The following is a 27,748-nucleotide window of genomic DNA, read 5'->3' as shown; positions in this document are numbered from 1 at the left end:
ATAGAAAATCAGTGACAGAGCTGGGACGAGAACCCAGGTCTCCTGCTGTCTCTGCCAATTCTCTCTTGCTTCACTATCAGGTACTGGGGCTTGGCCCGGGGCCAGTTATGATTCACACGCACAGCCTTTACTGGCTGTTCTCCCTGCCACGCCAGGCCCCTCCTCTCCTCCACTTTGCTTTCCCGGCAGGTCACCAATAAATCACTTGCCTAAACAGTCATCACCTTCAAACGTTCAGTAGTGGTCCCAGATGTTGTAATCTCTCTTGGCTTCTCTTTGATACTCTGGAGAGAAACTTCTTTGGAGATCTTCCAAGTTCAGGGTTGAGAATTTGTTATCACATGAATTTCAGACCATGCCAGACTTTGGCTTTCAAAATCATCTCAGCTCACCTTTCCTCTAGGTCAGGGTTGAGCTGTAGCCTGTGGACGAAGGCCCCCACGTCTTGGCTGATCCATTCTAGATGGGGTACTGGGGTCTTATTGCTGGAAGGAAGCAGTTTTGGCCCAGGGATGGTGATCCACTGACATCATTCTCCCTGAGGTCATTCCTGAAGGAATTCCAGGAGAGGAAGAAAAAAGTCTACCTTAATGAGAAAGGGTATAAAATCTCTTCCAGCTGTTGAACTTTTGTGAAGACGATAAAATTTCTTTCATTGAGTACCCCTTAGCCAAACCTCATCCATAAAGAATCCCCTGTTGGGATACAAATCACTTTTTAACCAGAATCCCTAACCGTGGGTTCAGGGCCAAAACACCCTGGGATGCTCCATAACATCTTGTTTTCAGAGAGATTGTGGAGAGCTGGATGTTTCTAGAAGCTGGATGTCTGCTTTATCTGTATTTGAATGTAGGTATCATGTTCATTGCATTGATTCCTTCAACAAATATATGATCATTGATGTAGGCTGAAAGTTATGCCTGGAAGAGGTTCAGTATAGGGAAGAAATTTTAATTCCCCCATAATTTCCTTCCACTAACCCTCCTCCAGCCATTCCAAATGAACATACAATCCAAGTAAAATTAATGAGCTTCTCTCCAGATGCCCCTCCATCCAAGATCCTAAGCCACCCCCTCCCCTTCTGCCATATTGTCCCCAAACACCTCTGGATGGAAATTGTACAGAGCCACTGGTGGGAATTCAAACAATCTTATTGATACTTTATTTGCTCTTTGGATAATTAGTGTATAATCTCCAACATTGCACACAATGAGTATTTTCTTAAATGCATGCATGGATATCTTTTCACAGGCCAAAACTGAAGGATTTCTGTAATGCCCAGTAGCTCCTCAAGTATTCCATCCAAGCTACCCACGCTGATGGGCATTCCATTCTGTCAGGGCTTCATCTGGATTTAGCCCAGAGTTTCTGTGAATGTTACTTAATTTCTTCATTTATTATCCAAGTATGCTTGTATACCTGCTAAGTGTGCTCGATTCTGTGAGGAATATTCTATCCCCTCCCCTCTGTTGCAATTTTTACTTGTATATAAAGCTGACACTGGATTGCTTCCTACATACCGGGCACTATTTTAAGTCCTTTATATATATGAACTCATTTAATCATCTCAAGAACCCCATTAAGTTGGCGCTGCGGTATTATTACTTACATTTTACAGAAGAGGAAAGCGAATCTCAGAGAGGTTAAGTAACTTGCCAGAAGTCACACAGCTAATGAGCATCAGTGTAGAGCAGGACCCTAAGTGGACTGGGTCCTAAGTCCATGCCTTTAACTGTTACACCATACAAAGATTAAAAAGGATTCTTTCTGCTATCAAAGTTGTTCCAGCTACAGCAGGGCTGCAGACTCACATGCTGACAGAGACCAGGCAGGAAATGAGTGAAAGAGGCCAGGTGGGCATTGTGGAGAAATGGAGAATTCCATCCCCTTGCAGGGGCGGCTGCTTCATGGATCCCAGCGATCATAGCTACTACAGTAGACAAGCCCAGTATGGCCAGGCTCGCCCATGCTTCAAGGGAAGCCAGAAATACAGAATTTTGACATCTGAAAGCTCTTCTTAGGGCTAAAGATGCCCTCATTCACATTCTACATAGTCTCCAGACAACTTCATGTGAAAGAGTATTTTTATTTAACTGGAGTGTGAAGTCATGTTGAGGTTGCCCCTTGGTTGACAAGTGGCTTCTACAAGTGGGAAAAAGTTGAAAAGCTTGGACTTTTGGAGTCAGACAGACCTAAGTTCAAATCCCAGGTCCATGATTTACTGACTGTATGGCCCTGAGCAAGTCATTTAAGTTCTCCATGCCTCAGTTTCTTCAGATTTCATGCCAACGTCAGTGGATGGCTATAAAGGATAAGTAATCTTTCAAATATATTCTTTTTTTTCTCCTACTCTCTCCTATATTCTCTTCTTTTCCCTCCAGTTGCCTTTTGGAGATAATCTTGACCAGTGCTATTAAACCTCTTCTTAAAGAACCAGATAGGATACATTTTAGGCTTTGTGTCACAGTCTGTGTCGGAGCTACTCCGCTCCGCTGTTGTGGAGTGAAAGCAGCCACAGACAAAGAGTTAACAAGGGGGCATGCGCGGTTGCATCCTAGTGGAACTTTACTTACAAAGCCCTGTGGTGGCGTCTGGATTTGTCCCGGGAGCTGCAGTTTGCCAACCCCTAGTTTAGACTCTTGAAGTTATGGGGACGCCTGGACAGGTTTGAGGATGAGCCTTGCTCTGCAAACAGGCAGCACCACTATCTCCTAACGAGGGCGATTCCAAGGCGCTCCTTTCTTTACCCCCGACTCCCCACCCCGCCAACTCCCCGCTTACCTTTAGCAAATGATGGCAACTCTCTAAGGAAACGCACAAAAAAGCTGCAAGGATTTGTGCAACGGCTACTAGAACATGAGAGTTTGATCACTTTTAATGGCTCCAGGATTAAACTGACCAGATTTACTTTCAAAGGTACCTGGGTCCCAGAAGTGCTAGTTAAAACAAAACCAAAAAATAGGGGATTGGGATTCCTGCCACACTTAGAATGTGCTCTGCTTTGTGGCTTGCAGGGGATGCGGGAGCCACCACATCCATGCAGGGCTTTTCTCACTGCCTGCTTTTCACCTGCGGACCAGAATCCTCTGTTACAGGAACATAAATGCCACAAATTTCCATGGTCCTTGGAGCCTGAATCCCACTGAATCCCACAGGCTTTTGTTGTACCTTTTTTTTTTTTTTTGATAAGTCTGACTTTCATGGCTGTGCTCTTATTTGAGCCTCAAATAAGCTTTCTGAGTGTGAGCCTCAGAAAGGTGTGGCAAAGCGTCTTCATTCTTTGAATGTGTCAGAATTCCTTAATAATGTATGTGGTGGCCGTAAGCATGCCCTGCAGAAACAAGGATTGTCCCTGGCCAGGGATTCTCAGCAACTAAGTTCTGAGATCCATCCTTACATTTGTACCGAAGCCACGCTCCCCGCAGACTGTTCCCAGCCAGGACCAAGTGGGGACACTGAGACAAACCCATCCCTGGAGATCCAGACTCCCTTGAGGCGCTGAGCCTTGTGGAAGTTGCCGTAGTCTACACATGTTCTCAGATACTTTTATCTGCCCTTCCTCCCTCTCTCCTTCACCCGGGATCAGACTGACGTCGTGGTCTGTTGGCTCTCCCAGCCTTTCCCACCTCCTTCTCTATTTTCCCTCATGAGTGTCTTCCGTAATAAAATCCTGAATATTTAATCCCATCTTGGCATCTGCTCCTCAGAGGACCTGGACTAATCCAATATGTACTTTAAAAAATACGTGTATATGAATCCCTAACACTAGGGTAAGAGGTGCTTCTCTGTGATGTCTGGGACCTCCTGCAGATAGTCTGACACAGCAGAAACGTTCTGAGGCCCCAGCATCCCTGCCTTAGTTTGGGTTCCCCGCAAAGACACCAAAGACTAGGACTTGACTCTAGTAATCGTTTGGCAGATGACTACAGGAGACACCAGCCGGGGAGTGGGGAAGCCAGGAGTAGAGGTGTGTTAGGGTCGCTGTTGTGAGCACTTACAGCACTGTCCAGCTGGGAAGCTCGGGGGGACAATGCAGGACCCCCTGAGGGAGGGATGGGTGAGGTAGCTGGGGTGTTTTCCGACCAATTCCTTTGCACCATTGGTTGAGGGCTGCTCTGGGGGTGTTGACCTCCTGATGCTTCTGTCCTGCCCTGTGCATGCGTGGAGTATGTTCTCCTCCCCAGTAGAAGCCCCCAGGCAATCATGATTGCTTCTACTCGGAAGCCAGGGGTGTAGGGATAGTGAGTACCAGGCCTTATGGTTGGGGCCCTGACTGCATGTGACAGAGCCCCAGGTTTCAGGTTGTGAGGTTCAGATGGCACTGACCCAAAGTGGGCTCCTGTGACACAGGCACTATCACCTTCTGGGCACAGTGTTGGGTTCCAGTCCTGACCCAAACTGGACCAATCAGAGTCCTCCCTGCAACTTTTTCTAGCACTATCTGGAAGGGTGTGCTTGCTTCTAAGAGCGTGAAGACTACACACCACCAAGCTGGAGTAGCTGGTAGCCCTCCTGCCCTGACAGGGGAGCAGCCACCCTGAGAATGAAGCAGGTGGAGATGGAATTAAAGTGAAAGGATGGAGACAGGTGGAGAGGGGCTGATGCCTGCTGCTGACGTTGAAATATCTGGATCCAGCTGTGCCTGAAGCCGAGGCACTTCTGGGGTTCCCAATGATGTAGGCTGATCAATTCTATTTCTGGCTGAAGCAAGTTAGAATGGGGGCTCCACTGTTGGAAAACAACAGGATTCTGACTGATATGAGTAGATGTCCAAAGAGCGTTCATGTGGGATCTTGACACACAGATTTGAGAGAGAGAAAAGAACTTCTTTTCTTAGTGTGCAATCTTATGTATCATTGGATAGACTTGTCCACAAGATACGATGGTCTACCAGGAAGACGGAAATGATTCCTGCCCTGATTTGTGAGTGTGAAAGGAGCCTCCAACAGACATCACTAGCCAGATTTGAGAAGTGCGCTTTCCCAAGGCCCATTCTTCTCAGATGAAAACTTCATGGAATCCCTTAATAAAAGCCCTTAAATTTATCATTTGAAGCTTTTTAATAGTTATAAAGTAAATGAGCACCTCAGGGCTCTATTTCCAGGTAAACACACGACAGTTGTGTGCAGCAAACTATTGAAATTTTCACCAGCGTTTCACTCCATGCGTTGTTGAAGAAGTCTTTGGCTTTTGTCTTTTGATTTTTTTGCCATTAGTGTCTTTCTCCTCAAATGTGTGGATTTGGTTTTGTGGCTGAAGCCTACGGTTACATATTTTCTAGCCTGAGTTCTCAACTTTTCATGAAAAAGGTACAGAGTAGTTTGCCCTTTACTCAGGATTCAGGTCGCCATGAAGCAATAAGGGTGTTAAAGACTTAATTTTGCCCCCCTTCCCCCATTCATCTGTTGAAGCTTTAATCTCAATGTGATGAAATTTGGAGATGAGGCCTTTAGGTCGTCATTAGGTTTAGAAGAGGTCATGACAATGGGACCCTTGGGACAGAATTAGTGCCCTTTATAAGACTACACGTGGCTGCTTGCTCACCCTCTACACACACACACACACACACACACACACACACATACACAAAGAGAAGAGGTCCTATGAGCACGCAGAGAGATGACAGCCATCCACAAGATAGGAAGAGAGACTTCACGAGGAACCGAACCATCTAGAACCTTAATCTTGGACCTTCCAGCTTCCATTTTCTATGAGAAAATAATTTTCTTTTGTTTAAGCCTCCCAGTCTATAGGATTTTGTCATGGCAGCCTGAGCAGATGAAGACAGAGGGAAAGTTGATCTCACTCTAAATGGAAAATCCAGGAGCAGGTGGCTGGTGTCACCACCCCCAGCTGTACAACCAGAGTGAGGCCTTGTGTGCTCAGTAGTCACACGGCCATGAGTAGTGGCTCCAGAGTGTTTGGGACTTGGAAATGTCTATCATGGTGTCTCAGCAGGGTTGCTAAGGGTATTTGGGGTGGGACAATTCTCTGGGTGAGACTATCGCATGCATTACAGGGAGTTAAGCAATCCTCGCCCCAGCCCACTAAATGCCGTGGGGGCCCCCGAGTCACGGGGCAACCAGAACTACCTCCATACGTTTCCAAACACTCCTGGAGCAAGACGGTACTGCTCCCAGCTGCAGCCAACTGGCACCCCTCAGGTCCAAGCTTTTAATCCCCTTGCTTCATAACCAGTTTAAGAGCTGGCATGTTAAAGCTTGCCCAGTGGTCAGAGCTGCCCAGTGGGTTGGAGGGGAGGGCATTTCATTCCTTTGGTACTTGGTGAGAAGGTGTCCTTGTGCTGGAAGGTTTCCAGAACTAATCAAACTCAGTCATAAGGAACATCTGAGCTCCAGGCCCTGCAGAGGCAGGATGGCGTGTGTCCAGTGGGTGCTCAGGCAGTATTGCACGTTGAGAAATTATTTAATTGACTTCTTGCCTACAGACAGAATATATTAAACTTACGGAGAATGTCACCATTTTCCCTGGCTGACCCCCTCCCATTTGTCTTAGTCCCCGCTCTCAAAAGTACCATCCTTAATGAGTTTTGCTGCAGTTTATGCCAGCTCCTATTTGCCTAGGCTCCCTGTCTCCTTACCCCGCGAGACTCTCTAACAGCCAGTGGTTTAGAGACTGAGTTCTGGAGTTAGACAGTTTGTTCAAATCCTACCTCTGTCCTTATTAGTGGGGTAACAGTTAGTTGTATAACTAAGAACAGCATTTTTCTTTTTAGGTCTATAAAACAGGAGTGGAAATAAGAGTCCCTACCTCATTGGGCTGTTGGGAGGATAAAGTAAAATTTCTGACATTCAGGGGATAGAAAAGCAACCATTGCCTGTCTAAAGTTCCCTTACACAAAACATTCTGTGGCTTTACTGAGGGATTTCTTAAATATCTCTTGCCATTTTGGGGGTTAAATTATTTAAAACTCCAGTTTCCAATGTAAATATTGAGGAACTCCTGGCGTGCAGAGCTTGTGTGTTATTTACCTTAGTATCCCACTCATCTGAGCCACAGAAGGTGGGCACTGGATGATCAGGGAATGCATGTGTCCAATGGCTGTTCATGCACACCTCGTTTTATTGCACTTTGCTTTACAGTGCTTCACAGATACTGCATTTTGTAACATATCCAAAGTTTGTGGCCACCCTACCTCAGGCAAATCCATCATCACCATTTTTCCAGCTGCATTTGCTTACTTCGTGTCTTCATGTCACATTTTGGTAATTCTTGCAACATTTCAAACTTTTCCATTATTTTTTATATCTTTTATGGTGATCTGTGGTCTGTGATCTTTGATGTGACTATTGCAAAAAGATTATGGCTCAATGAAGGCTCAGATGATGGTTAGTATTTTTTTTAGCACTAAAGTATTTTTAAATTAAGATATGTATCTCTTTTTTTAGACATAATGCTTTCACACACTTAGTAGACTACAGTATAGTGTAAACATAACTTTTATGTGCACTGGGAAACCAAAAAATTCGTGTGACTCGCTTTATCATGATACTCGCTTTATTGCCATGGTCTGGAACCGAACCTGCAATCTCTCTGAGTTCTGCCTGTATTAGGTCACTGCGATTGTAACAATACTAGCAGCTGACTTTGAACAATTGCTTTCTCAGTGCCAGGCTGTATTCTAAGTGTTTTACGTATATATTGAGTTATTTACTCCTTATAAGGTAGATAGTTTTATCATTTCCATTTTACAGTGAGGAAACCCAGGATTCAGAGAGATTAATTTGCCCAAGTTCTCACAGTGTCTAACTGTGACCTTGGAGAAAGACAAAGTAACTTGAGAGTCTACACTCTTGAGAGGAACCAAGCTCTGCTTGCTACCAGTTCCCTAGGGTCAGGTGGGGCGGGTCTGGAGCGGGAGAGCGGATGGCGGTGGTGGTGGGTGGTGGCTCTTCTCCAAAGAGCGATCACACAGGATGTCATCTGTTCTCAATTTCCCCCCTAGTTGTCCTCCGTGGCAGGCCTCCAGCCCAACACACGTGCTCAGGCTGTTGGCCAGGAGAGAAATTTATTTGTAAGCACAGGGTTCAAGCAGGTACATAAATTACATGTATCCAGCCTCATTCCTCAGTTCAGGAGGACGCAGCGGAGTACCCATCCAGGTTTTACAGGCTGCTGGCTCCCAGTCCTAAGCTGTCAGCTGTCAGCCCTTGGGGGGTGGGGGGCTTCGGCTGCCTCCTCTACCCCACACCGCAGGCACCTTATAAAAGAGACTCCAGCACATGGCCTTCCAGGCCACAGTCTTTGGTCTGAACTCTTGGCCCAGCTTAATCCTTGCCTTCCTCTCAGTCACATTCTCACATCTTCTGACAGTGCAAATCACACATCTCACGCTCCTTAATGCTTTTCTACTTCACGTAGGATAAAGTCTAACCCCCTTCAAGTGATTTACAAATCCCTTTACACTCTGGTTCCCACCCACCTCTCCAGGCTACCTCCCAGCCTGCTCCCCACCCCTCCCCAGCACCTCCCTGCCCTTCCTGAGTGTCTTACAAGTGAGCAGGATGTTTTGTTGTCCTAAGAATGGGAAGTTCCTTTTTTCCTTAACTGTTAGGGAACCGTCTTCTAGTGATGCAGAAGGTTGGGTCCACCAATATGATGCTGCTTCTGCTGGGGCCGAATGGGTATCAGCGCAGTGCTCATGACCTAAATCCCTCTCTTTTAAGTCTCCTCAACCACTGACTCTTTTCTGCTTTTGTTTGCTTAACTTGCATCATAAGTATGCCTTTTGGAGGAAATGTTAAGGAGGCCCACGTGATAGAAGTTTCATAGACTCCTTAAACAGATTTGAGAGACCTCATCTCCCTCTGTGAAGATGTTTTTTTCCAGAGGTAAAAAGTCCCACAGACAGAAACTGCCTTGAGACTAGGGCCTTATTTTAGGGTCTTCTGCAGAATTTGCCATCTGTTGAGCTGCATGGGGAGAGGTGGTGTCTGCTTGGGACATTTGGGGGGATGGGAAGAGAAGAAGAAAATGCCGGCTAATACTTATTGCAGACCCACCCTGCAGCACGTGCTTTCCATTACGTTATATCCTTTAATCCTCCCAGTAATTCTGTGAAGTATTACTGACCCCATTTTATGAGGGAGGAAACAGACCCAGAGAGGTTAAGCGAGTTGCCTAGGGTCACAGAGCTGCTAACAGGCAATGGCAGCGTCATAACTCAGGCCTCATTTTCCTTCTACAAATTTGCATTCCTGATGAAAGCTGCTTAAACCATCTCTCTGTTTTAGCTCAAATAGATATTTTGGCTTTTCCTTGTTCCCACAAGACCCCCCCTTTTTTTTTTACATCTCTAATGAGGGCCTCTTGACATCTCAAGAACCTACAAATCAGTCAAATTTCAAGTTTTTGAGGCTTCAAGATGGTGGAATGGAAGGATGCGGAGCTCACTCTCTCCCACAAATACATCAAAGATAAATCTGCATGTAGAACAACTCTGCCAGAGTACCTACTGAACTCTGGCAGGAGATCTTGTACGAGGGGAACTACAAGAAAAATCTTGATGAAACCAGTTAAACAGCAAGGTCCTACTGTAGAGCACAGGGAACTATATTCAACACCTTGTAACAGCCTATCATGAAAGAGAATTAGAAAGGAATGTATATACATATATAAAGGAATATATATATATATATATATATATATAGGAATATATATATAGGAATATATGTATATAAAGGAATATCTATATATATATATATACATATACATATATATATCTCTCTCTCTAAATCACTACACTGTACACCAGAAATTAGCACAACATTGTAAATCAACTATAGTTCAAAAAAAATAATTTCAAGTTTTATCAGAATTCAGAAGTTTTGGAAAGCTGGTGGTTATGCACATTTTAAGAGTGAAGTTACAGCATTTGTCAGTGTTTGGAATCTACTATCTGGACATTCAGGAGAATGTCAGAAATCAAGTTGGGTAATTCACTGAAGTTTCATTCAAACGTGCCTGTGTTACGAAATTTTTTCATTATGGGAAATTATTTGGGTTGTTGAACTGTTTCTAACAGGGAACGAACACTTCTTTTTTTTTTTTTAAAGGAGCTTAAATTTTTATTAAATACTGCAGTCTATTTGGGGGATTTAATTGCTGCCGATATGGAAATAGGACCACTTGGGTTATATGTTCCCAGTTGCCAGTTTCTCATGTGCTTAAACAATCTGTCTCCTTTCAAAGTATGACAGTTGGCAGAAACTCTTGGGCATATGAAATTGTGATTGTTTTCAGACATTAAGAATCAGCCTTCAGATCATCCTTGCTGCCCATTCTAGCTTCATCCTCTGCTTGCCTTTTACACAAAGCTCCAGCTCACGGGCATCCTCTCGCGTGGAGTTGACCCCCTTGGGTGTGTGCGCCTGGAAAACTGGATTTGGTGCTCCCCACCTTCACACCGGGGTGGCTGAAGCCTGCGGTTTCCTCACGTAGAGAATCTGCCCGCTGCCGGGAGAGGCAGTGAAGCGTGTGAGACCCAGGAACTAACTCTATTTCCTAGCAACCAAGGAAGACCATTTCTCCTCTGTCAGCAGGAATGCTCAGATTTATGTACGCTACAAATGCCTGTTATCACCATAATAAACCATATATTTGCGGGAGGTATTTACAGACAGCTAATCATGGCGTCCCATCCTGGCAGCCCCCAAGCTCGCGAGTTTCCCATTTGGAGCCCCCCAAAATACGATTAGGTGGATGCTGAATACTAATTTAGTTAGCAGCAGTCCCTGACAAAGCTACTAACCGCCTAATTATGAAGGAAGATTACTGATACCATTAATTGAATGGTTGTAAAACTCCGGTAAAGTCAGATGGTAGTAAAGTCCGTTTTCAATTTACTAGGCTATTAAAAGTATTTCCGGCTATAAAATAAACAGACACAAAGCATACTGAAGAGGCTAATATGCAAACATAAAAAAGAGAAGGGAGAAGCTTGTCGTAGCAATTAGTGGTCGTGATGAGCTGTGCCACAGACCCAGCAGTGGAAATTGAAGATTAATTTATGACAGCGCCCTGGCGAGGTGGGTTTGCAGGGGACGGTTCTGCTTACAGGTGGGCTGGGCAATTGTCATTTCAGTTGCCTAAAATTCATCTCCAGCTTAGACTGTGCTCCAGCCTTCCCTGGGACTGTTCTGTTACCTGTACCTAAATGAAGCTTAATCGGTACATTTCGTCATTCGGAGCCTTGGTCTCCCTACAAGAGTGAGCTGGTTCAAGAGCCTCGTAGCTCTAAGAGACCCTAAGATGATCTGTTCCGATGCTGCATCCTACCAGCCTGCATCCGCACTGACCCTTAAATACAGTTTACGGGTTCATGGTGCTCACACCATTTTTCCTGCACACTGTCCTGTCTTCTCCACCCACTCCTCGGAAAGCCTTCTCGGTTTCCACATTCTGGAGAGTTCTCTTAAGAACCCAGTCTCTGTATGGCCCACTTGCCATTCATCCTTACTGCCTCTCTCCTGGCTGTAATTTCAGTCCCACCAGCTGATAAATTCCTGGGGAGTTCAGTAAAGATGTGGGAATTGACTGAGGGGAAAGACATTCCAGGGCGGGAAGGATGCCGCATCTTGGTTTGTTTCCCCTGGAAGATGTTGGAAAGACGAGAAGATATTATATAAGAACCTGCCACTATACCAAAACAACAGGAACACTAGTTGCTGTGGGTTTTGCTGTCAAAAACCCTTGTGTGTTCTGCTATCCAGAAGCAGCCATGAAATTGACTTGGTGTTCAGGCTGGCCCCCTGGCTAGGTATCACTGAGAAAATGAATTCACCTCTCTAAGTGTGGTTCCTCTCCTGTAAGATGGATGTAATAATAATAACCACCTTTATTGGGTTGTTGTGAGAACTCAGTGAGCTTATGGTTTACATGAGCCGAAGTGCTTAATCTGACTCCTGTCACTTAATAGGTGCTTAATAAGAGGTGGCCATTATTGAGGAGGCCTTTGCCCCAGGCCAGTGAAATTTGAGTGAAAGTCTTCGTTCTACTCCCTTTCCCTGTTCCCCACTCTCCTCTCCTTTGCCCCAGGCCAGTGAAATTTGGAGTGAAAGTCTTGGTTCTACTCCCTTTCCCTGTTCCCCACTCTCCTTTGTCTGCTGCCCTCACAGTGGATTTGTATAAATTAGAAAATTCAGGACGGAGCTGGGAGATCCGCGGTTCTGTCCCAACTCCACTACCAAGTCATCTAGACCTGGACTTGTCTCCACCCACTTTGAGGCCTTGGTTTCTTCATTTGACAGGAACAGGCTGGAACCAGTTATCCACCAGGCTCTCTGGTGCCCTGTTATACTCCTAGCATCACAGAATCCATTTGCAATTAAGCCTCATTCATTTGTTCCCAAGCATGTGGTTTCTTGAAAGACATATGAGAAGAAGTCTAGGAAGGGAGAGACTCCAGGCCCCTTGCAAGTAACTGGAAGAAGCTTGGAAGTTGCTATGGATTTTGCTAACAAAAAGCCTTGTGTGCTTTTTGAAAAATCCACAACATTCTCTTCCCTCTGTGCGCTGATCTTTGAAGTCCTGGCTTCAGGCTTCCCAGCGTTGCCATGAAGACCATGAGGACCCCTGAGCCTCCATGGGCCCCACATCTAAATTCTGATTGACATCAATTACTCTGCAGCTCGATGTTTCCCAGTCTTCCATCACACGATGGATTTCCCAGAAAACAGACTCTGAGATGGAGATACGTGAGCAGGAGGCAACATCTGGGAAAGGGAAGGGAAGGAAAGTGGGAAAGGAAGGAAAAGAGAAAGGGAGATTTGGAGTAGATACTCCAGGGAGATCACCAGGGAGCAGTAGGGCTACAAGGTAGTCACAAGAAAGGTCTCAGCCAACTCTCCAGGGTGAATTCTCTGTTGAGAGCATCCTTCAGAGTCATCTGAGCTGAGATCAGGGTGGAGGGTCAGGACTTTACACCCCTGTGTCAATCAATCATTGGCGTGGAAGGTGAGGACTTAGTGGGGAGGCCTCTCTCTTCAGCCAAGACAATCTCATTAGGATGCTGATAGTTGAGGACTATCTGTGATCAGCTCTCCCGGCAGCGGAAGGGCTAAGTGCTGGGATGCCGGGGGCTCAGTACAGCACCCCCACTCCTCCTCATTCCTAATCACGCTGCTAAGGAAATACAGACCTCCTTGATCCTAGCCTTTACAAGTGCCCACGGGGAGAGGTTGTACAGTCTATTAGTTTTGTCACCAATCTGGCCTCTTCCTGTTGAAAATAGATCATGCTAGAGAGTCAGAGGTGGCCAGGAGGTCAAGTAGAGGTGGAGAGGTGGGATGACCCAGTCCCAGTACGAATACTAAGAGCTGTCAGTTGCTAAGTGCTAGCTCTATTCCAGATTTATAATGTCTCCAATTTTCTATAAAGTCGTTTTGCATACCTAATACAATATTATGTAAGTTTGCTGAATCTATAGCCCTCTTGCTGAGAGCAGCCCAGTCAAGGACACATGGTCCAGGGGAGGCCAGAGAGGCCCATTCTGGGGAAGGGGGGCTGCTGTAAAAATCTTTCGTTTCCCACACCTCAAGAAACAACCAGAGCTTTGCTAATCAGCATCCATAATGCCAGAAGTGTGTGTGTATGTTGGGCATGTGTAAATATAAACCTTTGACCAGCCTTATGAATATTAGAAATGGGCTCTCCTTGATGAAATTAAAGATATTCACCATTGAAAAAAATAGATAATGAGTTTTAGTTTAAAGATCATTATCAGTTTTTTAAATGTAACAGTTTTGCTTAGATCACAAGTGCCATAAACAGCAACTTTCTGGCTTATATCCTGTAGGAGTGAATGGCTTAAATCTTTTAGAGACGTACCATATGTGTCATGAGTAGAGTATGGGGAGGGCTGCAGGCTTTCCCCTAAGACAGTCACTAGGCAAAATCACTAAATGCTCCCATGAATGAACCCTTTCATGCCGAGGGGCGGTGGCAACAAAACAGGTCATATGAGTTGTTTTCATGCTCACTTGTTAATAAATTAATAGTTGATAAACCTTCTTAGTTGTGATCAAGAGCGCCTTTAAAACTCACAAACTTGCATGGGATGGAGCTAACCCTCAACCATCTCAGACATCTTTGGTGATGGCTCTACTCATCATTTGAAAGAACCTAGGACTGGTCCCTCAAGCAAACTGTCTCCCATCCATTGGCAGCTAAGTCTAATCCTTAGACTTCCTCTGGCTGAATCTCTCTGGTTATTTCTGGGGACCTAATTCCTTTATTCATTTAATGTATCTTTAGCAGATATTGACTTAACATCTATTATATTGAAGACACAATGCTATGGTAGATATAAAGAATAAGATGAGGTCACTGTCTTCAGGGAGATAAGACATATTCATGCGTCGCTGTGGTCCAAGGCGAACTGTGATAAGTGCTCTACTATTCAGGACACGTCATTTTATTGCGCTTGGCTTTATTGTGCTTTGCAGATACTGCTTCTTTTTTTTTTTTTTAACAAATTGAAGAGTTTTGGCAATCCTGTGTTATCAGATGACAGCTAGCTCTTTGTTTTTTGCAATGAAGTATTTATTTTTTAATTAAGGTATGTACATTTTTCTAGACATTAATCATAGACACTTAATAGACTACAGCATATTGTAACCATAGTTTTTATATGCACTGGGAAGCCAAAATATTCCTGTGACTTACCTTGTTGCCTTACTTGCTTTACCCCAATGGTCTGGAATCAAACCTGCAGTATGTCTGAGGTCTGCCTGTATATGCCAGTCAGGTAAGACATGAATTAAGAGGAGGTGACAATAATTGTATCTGGTGTGGAGGAGAAAGTGGTATCGGGGGTGGGTTTTGAAAGTTGGGTGGAATATCAGCAGAGACGACGGAAGGGAGAGACTGTGATGGCAGGTGGACGCAGTCTAGCGTTCTGGAGACAGCTCATCCCTATCTCATGGGAGACCCAATAGATTACTGATGATCCTCTGTCTCCCAGAGCAAGGGATACAGCTGATTCTCAAAAAAAATATAATGATGAGGTATCATGTATTACAGCATATGTCATTATACCTTACGCATAGGACTTACTCTGTGCGAGGAACTACTGGAGATGTAGTACATAAGTTAGCTCATTTAATTCTCCCTTCAAGGTCAGTTCAGTTATTACTTCCATTTTACAGATAAGAAAACTGAGGTGCTGAGGGATTGAGTGTCCTGCTCAAGCTCACTCAGATAGTGAGTAAAAGGTGGACAATGTAGAAACACAGGCAGCTTGGCTCCAGGGTTCACATTCTCTACTGCCTGTCAAGAATGGCACTTTTTCAGCACTTTGGGGGAATACGTAGTCCTGATATTGACAAGACTCAACAAGAAGAGCTGTGAAGGAGGCCCCCCCCGCCGCCTCCCAGCCCCATAGAAGTGGTCTGCACTCCACTGGTTTCCCAACCCTGCGCAGGGCCCCTTTCCCCACGAGGCCTGCAGGGAAGTATCAGTGGCTTGTGGTGGCTGTGGTTTGGCACTCAGGACCCAGATGTAAGAGGAGCTGGGGCTGAGTCAGGGGCCTGCGCTGGGCTCCAGAACTGAAGCCCCAGAGCGCCTGAAATAGGTGGTAACATCACAGGTTTGATCCAAATCAAAACAAGGCAGGATTTTCCTGTTTGTTATTTTTCCCTCCAGGGGAGAGAGGAAAGGAATGTGCAGCGGCTGCTAATTGGTTAGTGGAATGACCCATTTCTTATTTTCTTATCCATGCTGAGCAGAGCGGTAGGGACTCTCTGGGGCCAGGAAGGACGCAGCAGGAGTCTCTGGGTCTCTCCGAGATGGACGGAGTTCACAGTCAGGACCAAAGCTGCCAGCTGACATGTTTTATTTGGCCTGCCTGGTGTTTAAAAAATGTTTTAAAATAGATGCTGACATTTTAAAAAGGGGGAGATGATACATAAAATTCTGCATTCCTGGCTTGTGTGGAGAAATGGAGAAGATCTGGGCTTACATCCCTGCAAGTCCACAGTTGAGGGAGCTGACCTGGGCTGCTGCGTTTCACAGGTCACCTGAGTCCACGCCTGCCAGCGTCACTCACCTGGCTTACCTGACCCCCATCAGCATGTGAGTTTGTGACCCCAGAAGACAGGAAACCCTCCTTCCTGGGACCCTTACCAATCTCAAGACAGGCGCCACCACCCTAATGCCATGATTCAGCCAGCTGACCAATGGCCAAGGCGACTGGTGAGGGGCGCTTCCAGAGTTGGTTTAATGGCAGATTAAGTTGTCCATTATGAAGCCATTAGAACGCAGTGTGATGCATCACTGGGTAAAGAGAGAGGCTGAAGCTGGAGACAGGTTCCCAGAGTGCCCCATCCAATTTAATTCTCCTGCTTTTTTTTTTTAAACCCTAGGCAGATGAGAGCGGAGGCTGTAAATCACCCTTTATGCGATAGCTCATCATAAAGGATATGGAGAGAAATTAGAGGAGGCAAGAGAAGGAAAAGCAGTGATGAACTAGGCAGGGTTGTTACAGTGTGATTGAAGATAGGCAGGTGGTGTGTGAGAAGCTGCTGGAAATCCGGCCTGATTTGGCCATCCTGGTCTATTGGGAAAACCCACCAGCCCAGCCTGCTGCTCTGCCTCTGGCATGTGATGGGGGGAATGTGTGCATGGAGGATTCACTGCAACTGTGCCTTACAGTGCCAAACAGACAGCATTTACTGTCAGTCAGTGTGTCTCTTAATCCTAGCTCCACTGTTTTTCAGCTGTGTGACTTTAGGGAAGTTACTTAACCTCTCTGAGTCACATGTTCCTCATCTGACACATGAGGTAATTATCACAAATGCAAAAGGAGGTGCCAGATGTCACAGTAGGCACTCACTAAATGATGATGCTTTCTTCAACGTAATATTGTAAAAGATTTAAATTGGACCATCCTCAAATGAAAGTAGACTTCACTTGCTTGGGTGACAGGTAAAAGGTGGTATCTGAAGGTTCTCTTTGGCTTCTCCTGAGGAAAAGCAGAAAGACTGTCCCTTGCAGGGTCCTCTGAGTGTCCTGAGTGTCCACATGGGTTTGCCTTGAGACACAGGAAGGCATGTCCCAGTGGGAGAACTCAGTGCAAGAGGCAGGCAGCCTTAGTCTCGGTGGACTTCTCCGAGGCTCCCCAGACTGGCTGTGAGCCACCTCTGTGGGATAGACATGTTGGTCTCTACCCTTCTCCCCCTGCTCAGTGCCCTGGGACACTGACCCCAGCAGATCCTCACCTGCTGTCTTTGGGCAGAAGCAGAGCCTCAGGTCAGGACTTGAGTGCTGCTAGTTTTCCAGGGTTGTGGTAGACCTGGAGGATGCCCATTCAGATCCTCTTTCAAGGAACGACCGATTGCCCTGGTATCAGCACCATCAGAATCTGCCTCAGTTGCAGAGAAAGCTGCTGTGTCGCTGAGGTCACGCTGCCCTTCCCAGGGCTACTAGCATCCTTCTGTGTACCTGTACCCGGAGCCTGATCAAGGTGGAGGTAACTCTTCATTGACACAGGGGACACCTAGGACTTGCTCCATGCTCTCCACCAGGCAGCTAGAGGCTTTGTCCCGTGTCACATCTCATTCCTTTGCCCAAGCCTGTTTCCTCCCCCTTCCTTTCATGGGTGTTGATTCCCTAACAAAACCATGCACCCCAATTCTGACTCCGCTTCCAGACAACCCAACCAGTGGCAGAGCTGTTCTTAGGACTCTGGAGTGAGGGGGCCAGAAAGGAGGGAAAAGTCAATGTAAGAGTGTGTTAGCAAAGCCAGAGACCTCTGAGAAGGAATTGCCCATGGGGAGGCCTTTCTCCATCAGCTCCTAGAACTCCCCATGAGGGTTGAACTGCCCCTGTTTCTGGGCTTCACTTACACACTGGCTGAGAGGGCTCTTCACCTTCAGAGAACGCCCTGAACAGAAAGTGGGCGCACCGGAGGTGAGACGTTGTCAGTGTGACTGCACTTATGAGGAATTTCACTGTGGCCATGCTCAGCAGAGAGCCAGGGGCGTGGTGCGGGACACTCCAAAGCGCCTGCTAGACAGTAGGTGCTTGGGCCATGCAGAAGCACCGGCAGGAGCTGGGAGGATGAGAGGGGAGAGAGATTGGGGTCATTTCTGCCCGGCTCCTTCCTGCCTCCGCACCAGGGCTCAGGCAGTAGCTCCACCTTCAGGGGGCTCCTCCAAGGTACCAGCTCTCCTGGGACCAGAAACACTGCTCCCTACCTCCTCCAGCCTTCCTGCCCCTGCAGGCTGAGGAAAGTAAAGTGTCCTGGTGTTACTAGTTTCTGGGTGTCTCCACCTCCCTCACTGGCTCTTTTCACCCTGCCCATGTGTCTGTTAAGATCCCCTCACTAAAGGGTCGTTGGCTGAACGCTCTTTGGGTATCCGGATTGAGACAACCGGTCAGGTTACCCTGGATGCTCAAAGCCTTATCTCTGAGTGGCCCTCTGGGTCCCTGAGGCCCCCACCTTCTCCTCCCTCCCAGCCAGTCTAGGTCCCCCTACAGCATCTGTTAGCTTTTGAATCTATCTCTTGTAGATACATTTCTGTCCTCCTCCTTCACAGCTTTGCCTTTTGATTTGGAGGGTGAAAAAAACCCATTTCTATAAACTATTAAATGTTTTCCTTTCATAGACCCCAGTTTTGTACATCAGAAGCGTTGCCTTTCGTGACTATTGAATTCTCGGAAATGGGCTTCAAGTGCCTATTTTGGGAGTTAAAATCGGAACATCAATTCTTTTTCCCTCTCTGCCTTCCTGCCACATAATCCTCATCCTCTCCAGGGTGACAATCCGCCTGGCTGGGCAGAAGGAAGATCATTTAAAAGAAGCGTGATACAGAAAGGAATAATAATTCCATTTCAAGTGATTTCTCTCCCGACAGTTATTTTCAACAGGTGAGAGGCAGAGAGGCAGCACATTTTTCGGGGAACACATAACCTCTTCTCCGCTCCCACCCGCCAACACACACATTCTCCAGAAATTCTGGAAACCCCCACGAGTGCATTCATTCAGCACATACTAAGTGAGTGCCTACTGCATGCAAGTTGCTGGGTGCTGAGAACAAAAACGTGTGATTCCTACCCGACGCCATGGAGTTGATAATTTCTTTTGTGCGTTAGGGATTAATGCAGTGATTCACACAATGTGATGCTTCAATTTTTCCTTTGTACTTGCTGTTCCCTCTGGTTTTTGTTCTTGTTTTTGTTTTTGTTTTTTGCAATCACCACTCTTCATGGAGGACTTCTGTGGCCATGGTATCCCCCCCTCTTCTTTTGTTTCCTTTTTTTATGGTCCATCTATCCCAGATTGTAAGTTTTATGAGAAAAAGGATTTTCTTACTTTTTTAAAAACTATTTTTTTTTGTTCTCGCTAGTATTCTCAGAGCTGAAAAAAGTACCTGGCACATAGTAGATGCTCAAACTATGTGTATTGAATGAATGAATCAAACCAAGTACTAGCAAGCATGGGGCTAAGGAGGCCTAGAGACACAGGCTTCCCAGGAGAAGTGAGAGTCGGGCTGATCTAAGAGAGATCAGAAGGCGTTAACTCAGCCTAAAAGGGAAGCAAATAATTCCATTCAGGAAACACGGGCATGTGCAAAGTCCCTTTGGTGAACGAGAACATAGTGGGGGTTAATGAGCAGGAAGGTGTTCAGTGAGATCCAAGCCCAGAAAATGGGCCAGAGGTGTGGTGAAGCAATAATAACAGCTGACACTTAGAACAGCTCACAAAGTGCTCGGGACCATACTAGTCTTCATACCACTCTGGGAGGAAGGTACTAGACTTACTCCCATTTTACAGATGAGAAAATCAAGGCCCAGGTAGCTGAGGGAACTTGCCCAAGTCACAGACCTAATGAACAGCAGAATGATAATCAACCCCAGTAGTCTGACTCCAGAGCCTTGGCCTTCAGTCTCTAGTAGAGGGGGTAGGATAGGCCAGCACCAATGGGGACTAGAGTGCTATAAAATCCCCCCTGGGGGCCAGGAGGAGCAGGCAGAGACAGGCTGAGCAGCTCTTTGGGTGATTCTCACACACCTCCCAGCTCTGCGCTCCCCGCTGCACCTGGCTTTCCACAGCCACACCTGCTCTGATTGGACTGAACCGTCAGAAACATGTTTCCCATATTTCTAGTCTGGATGGGCAAAATCAGTCTAAACTCCCTAAAGGTTTGGCCGCGTACCAAGAAGATCCCTTCAGAGATTATACTGAAGCTAGTGTTCTGTTCCCTGGGATGATGGTTATTTTAAAAAGCATAAAGTAGGTCACTTGCAGTGCAGTGTGTTGCCTCCAACCTTGGCTGTCCGCTAGAATCGCCTTGGGGAGATTTTTAAACGTCACCGTGTCCAGACTATACCCTGACCAGTTGTGTCAAAATCTCTAAGGGTCTGATCCGGACATTAGTATACTTGGGAGCTCCCGGGGGAGTGCAATAAGCAGTTGAGTTTGAGAACCACACCCCTCGTTATTCAGAGTGGAACAGGGACCAGTAGCATCAGCCTCCCTGGGCGCCTGTTAGAAATGCAGCATCTCAGCCCTGACCCAGACCCACTGATTCATGATCTGCGTTTTAACAAGGTTGCTTCCTGACCACACTAAGGTTTGAAAAGCGCTGCTCTAGAACCACACTGTTCAATACAGTGGCCACTAACCATGTGCGGGTATTTAGATTTAAATGAAGTTAAACATTCAGCTCCTCAGTCCCACTAGCCCACATTTCAGGTGCTCATTTGCCATGTGTGGCTAGTGGCCATGATATTGGACAACACAGATAAAGATTGTTTTGACCGCTGCAGAAAGTTCTGGTGGACAGCACTGTAGGACAGCATTCTAGAAAGAGGTGGTGATCAGCCACGATCTTTTTCCTTTAGCTGCTTTAGGCGTACAGATAGACAAACAGTGCTGCCCCCCTTGGAAGAGACAAAACTGAGATACATTCAGCCGGGCACAAGAGGGGACACAGGTATCGCCTGCTTTTCAAAAATTTGTTTTGCACCACTTTGCTTTTACAAAAGACCTACATTAGTACCTGTTTTCAGTAACTGAAAGAAATCTAAAGAGGATTTTTGCTTTAAGTGGAAAAGACCAAAAGTGAAAATTGTGTTCAGCACTGGTTTTGCAGCGAGCTGTCATAGAGGCAGTGCAAGGGTCCCCGCCCAGCTCCTTCCCGGGAACCGCCCTCCACAGCTCGGCATCAGGTCGCCATAGGTTTGAACTGTGTCTGTGAAAATCTCTGCTTTATCTTGACTTAGTTTATGCATCCTTTAGTAAGATGTGTCCTTAGTTAATCGCATCTTTTCTTTATGGTCATTTTGGCTCCCAGATGGTTTGCTGTACTTTCAGATAGCGGGGAAAACCTGTAAATCTAGATGATTTCATTTCTGTTCATTTTAAATAAATCAAGAACACTCCCTTCCCAAGCCCTGGATAAGTGCGGTGTGGGGGTGGGCGGGCCCCACCTATGAGTAGGGGAGAGAGGAGAGATGAGAGAAGCAAGGTGAGTTTCTAGTATAGAACAAAATGCAGGATGGTTAAGCCCTGGTCCCCACCCTCCCCTGTCGATCGCCACCAGGGCAGCACTATTAACACACTCCCTGATCGTCGCAATATAGAAAAGTGCTCGGCAACCAGATGTGACTGATCCGTTACTCCACGTGCAAATATGAAAAGCAGGCATTTTGTCAGCTAACCAACAGCCAGGCTATTAGTGTGATGCGGCCGGGGGCTGCTTGTTTTCCTTTGAGGGATGTTTTTCTTTGCAGGAGGAAGTTCAGTCCCTTCAGCAAAATCCTTCCTTTGTGGAGAAAAGACCAGTGATGTTTCTCCGCATAGACTGTTTGATGGCCAGTAGCAGGATGTGTAATGCACCAAGAGCTGAACGATATGGTAATGACAGAGAATGCCAGCAGGAAGAGTGACGCCCGTTTTCCTGGGAGGGAGCTGCTCTCCATTTAGACAGACGCCCTGCCTGCTGAGTGGGGGTGAGGGGCAGCGCTCAGCAAGCTGACTGTTTGTTTGCTTACACCTTCCTTTTGGTGCTCTCCTCCCACATTACCATAAATGGGTGAAAAGAGTGGAAAAGCAAAATGAGAGAATGGATCAACAAAACGTACCCAACTGCATAGCACCATGTGCCATTGAGTGCTGTTTAAATTTCTACACAATTTTAGCTGTTAAGACTCAGTTGATATTGTCAAATGGGAATGCTTAGCATTTGGAGATGTGTGTGGTGTGCTTGTTTTATAAAATTGGTTCTCATGATTTCCTGAGGAAGAAGGCAGAGCAAGTTTCACCATCCCCTTTAAAGGGGAATAAAGCTCAGAGTAGTTGAGTGAATTTTCCAAGGCCACACAGCTGCTAGTGAAATGAAGACTCAAGCCATCACTCACATATCCATTTCTTCATATGTATTTATTGAGAATCCTACTAAGTGTCTGGCTCTGGAGATGCTTTTGTGTTGTCTCTGTTTTCATGTCAGAATCTAGAGAGGATGATAGAAAAAAAAAGAAGCAAATAAACAAATTAAATGATTACAAATTAGGATAAGTGCTACAAAGGAAAAAAAAACAAACCCAGTGACTAAAAGTAGAAGAACAGGGAGAGGGGTGGGCTCTCTGGATCAGCCGATTTGCAAAGTCTTCTCTGAAGAGGAGATGTTTGTGGTGAGACTCGAAGGAGAGCAAACCAGCCAAGGCCAGGGTGAGGCAGACCGTTCCAGGCACAGGGTGCTGCATCCACAAAGGCTGTGGGCAGGAAAGTGTTTGGCCTCCACGGGCCACCTGAGGAAGGCAGGCTGGGCGGCTACTGTCCTGGGACAGACCAAGTCACTTAAGACAGTAGTGCTCAGCTGCCTCCCACCTTCCCTCACCCCAGCTCACCCCTAACCAAGGGGAATTTTGTCTTCACCCCCCTCAGTTTCTCCTCCTCGGGGCCCAACCCCGTTCCGAGGGTTTGCACTATAGCATCAGGAGGATGGTGGATGGAGAGGTCTGGGACATTGGAAGGAAGAATAGTAGGGCTTCACTGGGTGGCAATGACAGTTGGAGTAGAAGGTCTCAGAGGATGAAGGATTGAGAAGGAGTCAGAGGTTCCAGGGCAGCTGCCAGCTGCGGGAAGAGGGCCCGAGAGGCTGCCCGAGGTTGTGAATGGGAGCTCCTTCAATCTTGCTTGAGAGATCAATTCTGGCTGTGTCTGTGTGTTTCTTCTGACCCACTGTTGCCCAGAGACTGGATTGCGTGGGCCCTAGAATTTATGTGGGTTACTCTGAAATATGATAGGTCAAGGCTTGAGGTCAGTCCCGGCTGAGAGCCCTGCACAGTTTCTCAACAGACTATCAGATAAAGATGGCCTTCCGCACACAGAGACTTGAGCTAGAGTTGTGCAGGAGATAAAAGAAGTATTTTCTTCTCTACTCAGTTACTGTCTTTTTTCTCTGTAATTCCCCACGTAACATCTTCTGTGACTGTAGAATTTGGGAATGCCCACCCACTGGATGAAGCTGTGTGCATTGTGAGCTTGGCCCCTGGTGGCTCTGAGCTCAGGAGGAGGGGCAGAAGAGGTCATAATCATCCTAATGAGCGTGTCGTGAGTGCTCACTACGTGTCAAGCGCTGTTCTAAGCGTATTACATGTGTTAGGTTATTTAATCCACGTAACAACCCCGCAGGATTGATAGGTACTATTTACACCCCCATTTTCCAGAAGAGGAAACTGAGGCACAGAGTCTTAGAGTAGTAGGTAGCACAGATGGTTTTTGAACTGTGACAGTTTGGCCCCAGAGCTCCTTCTCTTTAGCACCACAGAAATAACCCGAGAGACCCCTAAGCTCTCACCTGATGGCAGATCCCACCCACCCTCTACCCCGCATTGGCCGCAGTACTTCTTTACATGGAGTATCTCATTACATCTTCTTAACAGCTCTTTTAGATAGGTACTATAATTCTTCCCATTTTGCAGATGAGGAAATCCAGGCTCAAAAAGTAAGTTATTTGGCTAGAGTCTTTCAGTTAAATAAGTGGTGGAGTCCAAATCCAAATCCACATCCAAGGGTTGAATCTCAGAGCCTAAGCCCTGCACTCACACTGGTCACTGTTTTGAGTAAGGACCTTGTGTCTCTCAAAGGTCCCCTAGGAAAATGAGCTGCAGCCATGTAGGAGAGGTGTGACTTTTTTTTCAGATCCTACAGATTTACTGAAACTCCCCTAGGCACCAGCTTTCATCTTGGACGGCAATTATCTGGTGACTGTGTCTGCCCAGTTAAACAAGTTCATGCACATGGATATTCTTAACTCAGGTGTCTCCAAACTTCTGTCTCCTGACCCCATTTCTTTGAACTCTTCCTGCTCCATCTCAGTGGTCTCACCCACTCCCAGGTGTTCACATCCCCTATTTTTGGATGAACCCCAAATCCACATCTTCAGCCCAGACCTGGCTTCAAATCTTTATCGCCTTAGTTCCACCTGCAGCCAGGACCTCAGTACCTAGATTCTCCCTAATGTAGCAGAGGCGGGGGTGCTCACCCACATTCCACAGGGTCTTTTTTTACCCCCATTTCCCAGCTGCTGCCTGTACTTTCGCAGCTGAAGACTCCTACCTGCAACCTTCCCCAGAGGGTTGCCCTTGAGCCGTGGAAACTGCCCCACCCAGTGCTGCCAGCTGGATCCCTTGCACTCTCCTTCGCCTGACCTCAGGCAGGGAAATGGTAAAGGTATTTGGGGGGATCTGGGCGGAGCACTGGTAGCATCTGTTCAAGAATCTCGTGCACATTCCTTAAACTAGCAATCCCGACCTCCCCAACCTGGCTGCACACTTCAGCTCCTGCTCAGGCAGAGAGGAACTCCTCAGCCCTCCACAGTTCCTCTGCTCTCTGGTTCGTCTGCCCAGAATGCCTCCTCTCCTCCATCTGTCAAAATTCTACTCATCCTTTGAAAGCCAGCGACATTGCCGCTTTGCCCGTGAGGCACTCCCAGGCTGGGTTTGCCCTTGCAATGTGGGTGATCGCTAGATATGAATGGGTCTCTAGCCATCATGGTCGAGAATGAATCTGATTCATCTTAGCTATTTTTGAGTGTTACGAGTTGAATCGTGCCCCCTCTAAGAGCTGTTGAAGTCCTAAACCTCAGGACCTGTGACTTTGACCTTATTTGGAAATGGGGTCTTTGCAGCTCTAAGTTAAGATGAGGTCATTAGGGTGGGCCCTAATCCAATTTAACTGGTGTCCTTGTGAGAGGAGGATTAGCGACTAAGAGACAGACATGCACAGAGGGAAGGTGACGTGAAGGGAGGACACCATTGTGTCCAAGTGATGATGGAGGTAGAGACTGGAATGATGGTCGTACAAGCCAGAGAGTGTCCATGAAGGCTGCAACACCAGAGGTAAGAGAGAGGCCAGAAACAGATCCTCACCAACATGCTCAGAGGAAGCATGGTCCTGCCAACACCTTGATTTCAGACTTCCAGCCTCCAGAGCTGTGAGAGCATGCATTTCTGTTATTTTAAGCCACCCAGTTTGTGGTACTTTGTCATGACCATCCTGGGAAACTAATACATTAAGTGTATCACGCAGTGCCTTACACAGAGGAGGTCATTGACAAAGGCCTGTTGAATTCCGATGGTGGTGGTTGATTTCTCTAAATAGTGGTTTTACAAATTCTTTAATGTTGATGGCAACATATCTTATGATATGTTGGTAGAAACTCAAAATTTCTAAACCTTTGGTTTATCATTCTGTACCTAGGAGCCACACTTTCCCCACTAACTGCCCTCACTGGTAAATTCCATGTATGTTGTATTTGTGAGGGAGGGGAGAGTGTACACTAATATATTAGTTATGTATTGCTGCATAACAGATCACTGCAAAGTTCAGCAGCTTCAAACAACAATAATTATTCCTTATTTGTGGAGTTTCTATGCATGGCTTGGCTTGGAAGTTTCTGACTCAGGATCTCTCATGAGGTTCCAGACCCACGTTCCCCAGGGCTGCGGTCATCCGAAGGTTCAACTGGGGCTGGCCTCTCCAAGTGTGCCACTCTTTGCAAATCTCCACGTGTTCACGAAATTACAAGCTCCCCAAACTCTGTCCTTTTGGGTTTCTATGGAGACTTCATTACATAGGCATGATTGATGGTGACTGAACTCCAGCTCTAACCCCTCTCCCTTCCCTGGATGTGGGTGAAGGGGAGGGGATCCTGAAAAGTCCAGCCTCCTAATCACCTGGTTGCTTCTCCTGGCAACCTGCTCCTGTCCTTAGGTGCAGCCCCAAAATATCATCATTAGCATAACAAAAAACACCTTTATAGCTCTCATCACTTAGGAAATCACAGTGGTTTTAGCTGGAGCTCTGTACCAGAAGTGGGATGAGGACCAAATATATATTTCTTTTTATAAATCACAATATCACATGTCCCTTGAGGAAGAGGGGAGAGGTGGCACTGAGTTAATAACTCCTGAACCACAGAAAAGCTGAGTTGACATCAGAAGAAGGGGAAAAGACTAAAAAAAAGGCAGAAATAAAAGATGCCCATTTTGGAAGATTGTGAAATACTGCCCACATGCCTGGGTTGGACAACATTGTGGACACTAAGCCTTCTAGGTATGTGGAGAGAGAAAAAGAAGACAAAAGACCTTCAGCCATTTCATTGTACTGTCCAGGGAGGGCCCTGCTCCTCTTGAAAATGCTGGAGAGCAAGAAAGAAAGGGCTTGGTAATCCGATAGGTTCAAGTTCAAATCCAGGCTCTGCCAGTTACTAGCTCTGACCCTCTCAGGCCTTCAGTTTTTTCATCTATAAAATGAGAATAATTGTACTCATGCCATAGGACTGTCACTAGGATTAGCTGAGACTATATCCGACAGAACACCAGCGTATGTTACTAGGCATGAGAAGAGTAGGAGGAGTGTAAGGGAGAGGAGATACCTAGTTCCCATTTCCTTAGAGAGGAGGACACCTCCCCACTCCGAATGTTTCCTGCTCTTGTATCGCTTTACTCAAGATGAAAATCCCCAGGAAAAAGAGAGGGATTGTTGAAGCTTGGATAATGGAGAAGGCCAGGTTAGGTCAGCACAGCTTGCTTAAACTGACTCACCAAGACTGTTCAAAATGGAGGTGAAGTGGTTCCCCCATAGGAGAAATGGGGTGCTGTTAAGAGAAGAGGGGATCTGACACTGGGGAATAAAACACAGATACAGACTTCTACCTCAAACATCCTTGTATGCAGTGTTCCAGAAGTCCTGACTGATACATTGGCTCCCACCTTCCTCCTTGTGTCAGTTTTCCTCACTGTGGCACCCAGAGAGAGGGGGGAGTAGGGGAGTGGCTGATGCTCCTGGTCACCTACCTAAGGACCTTATTCACATTCCTCAAGGTTGGCAAAGCCCTGGCTAAATCTAAGAGTTCCCTGTCCCAAGTTAGGAAGGGAACCTTGCTTGGTCTCACATGATAGTGGTAATCCCATTACCCTTGCCAACAACTGTGGGCATGTGACTGTTATGGCCGGTGGGATTTAATGGGATATCAGCTGGGGGCTTCTGGGAGGAATGTTGCTCCCAAATAAAAAGAGACACATGGTAGAAAATCCCCCTCCTCTTCTTCAAGCATGTGTATTGGGTTCACAGTTGACACCAGGAACTCTGGCAGCCATGTTGGCACAGTGAAGAAGCAAGTCCAAGATAAAGTCCACATGATGAGGGTGGTAGGGCAGAAAGATGGAAAGAGGCTGATCCCTGATCAAGTCAATCATTGATGATCTCCGCATGGAA

The sequence above is a fragment of the Vicugna pacos genome, chromosome 17 (assembly GCF_048564905.1).
Source record: "Vicugna pacos chromosome 17, VicPac4, whole genome shotgun sequence".
NCBI lineage: Eukaryota > Metazoa > Chordata > Mammalia > Artiodactyla > Camelidae > Vicugna > Vicugna pacos.
This window is presented reverse-complemented; position numbering follows the sequence as displayed.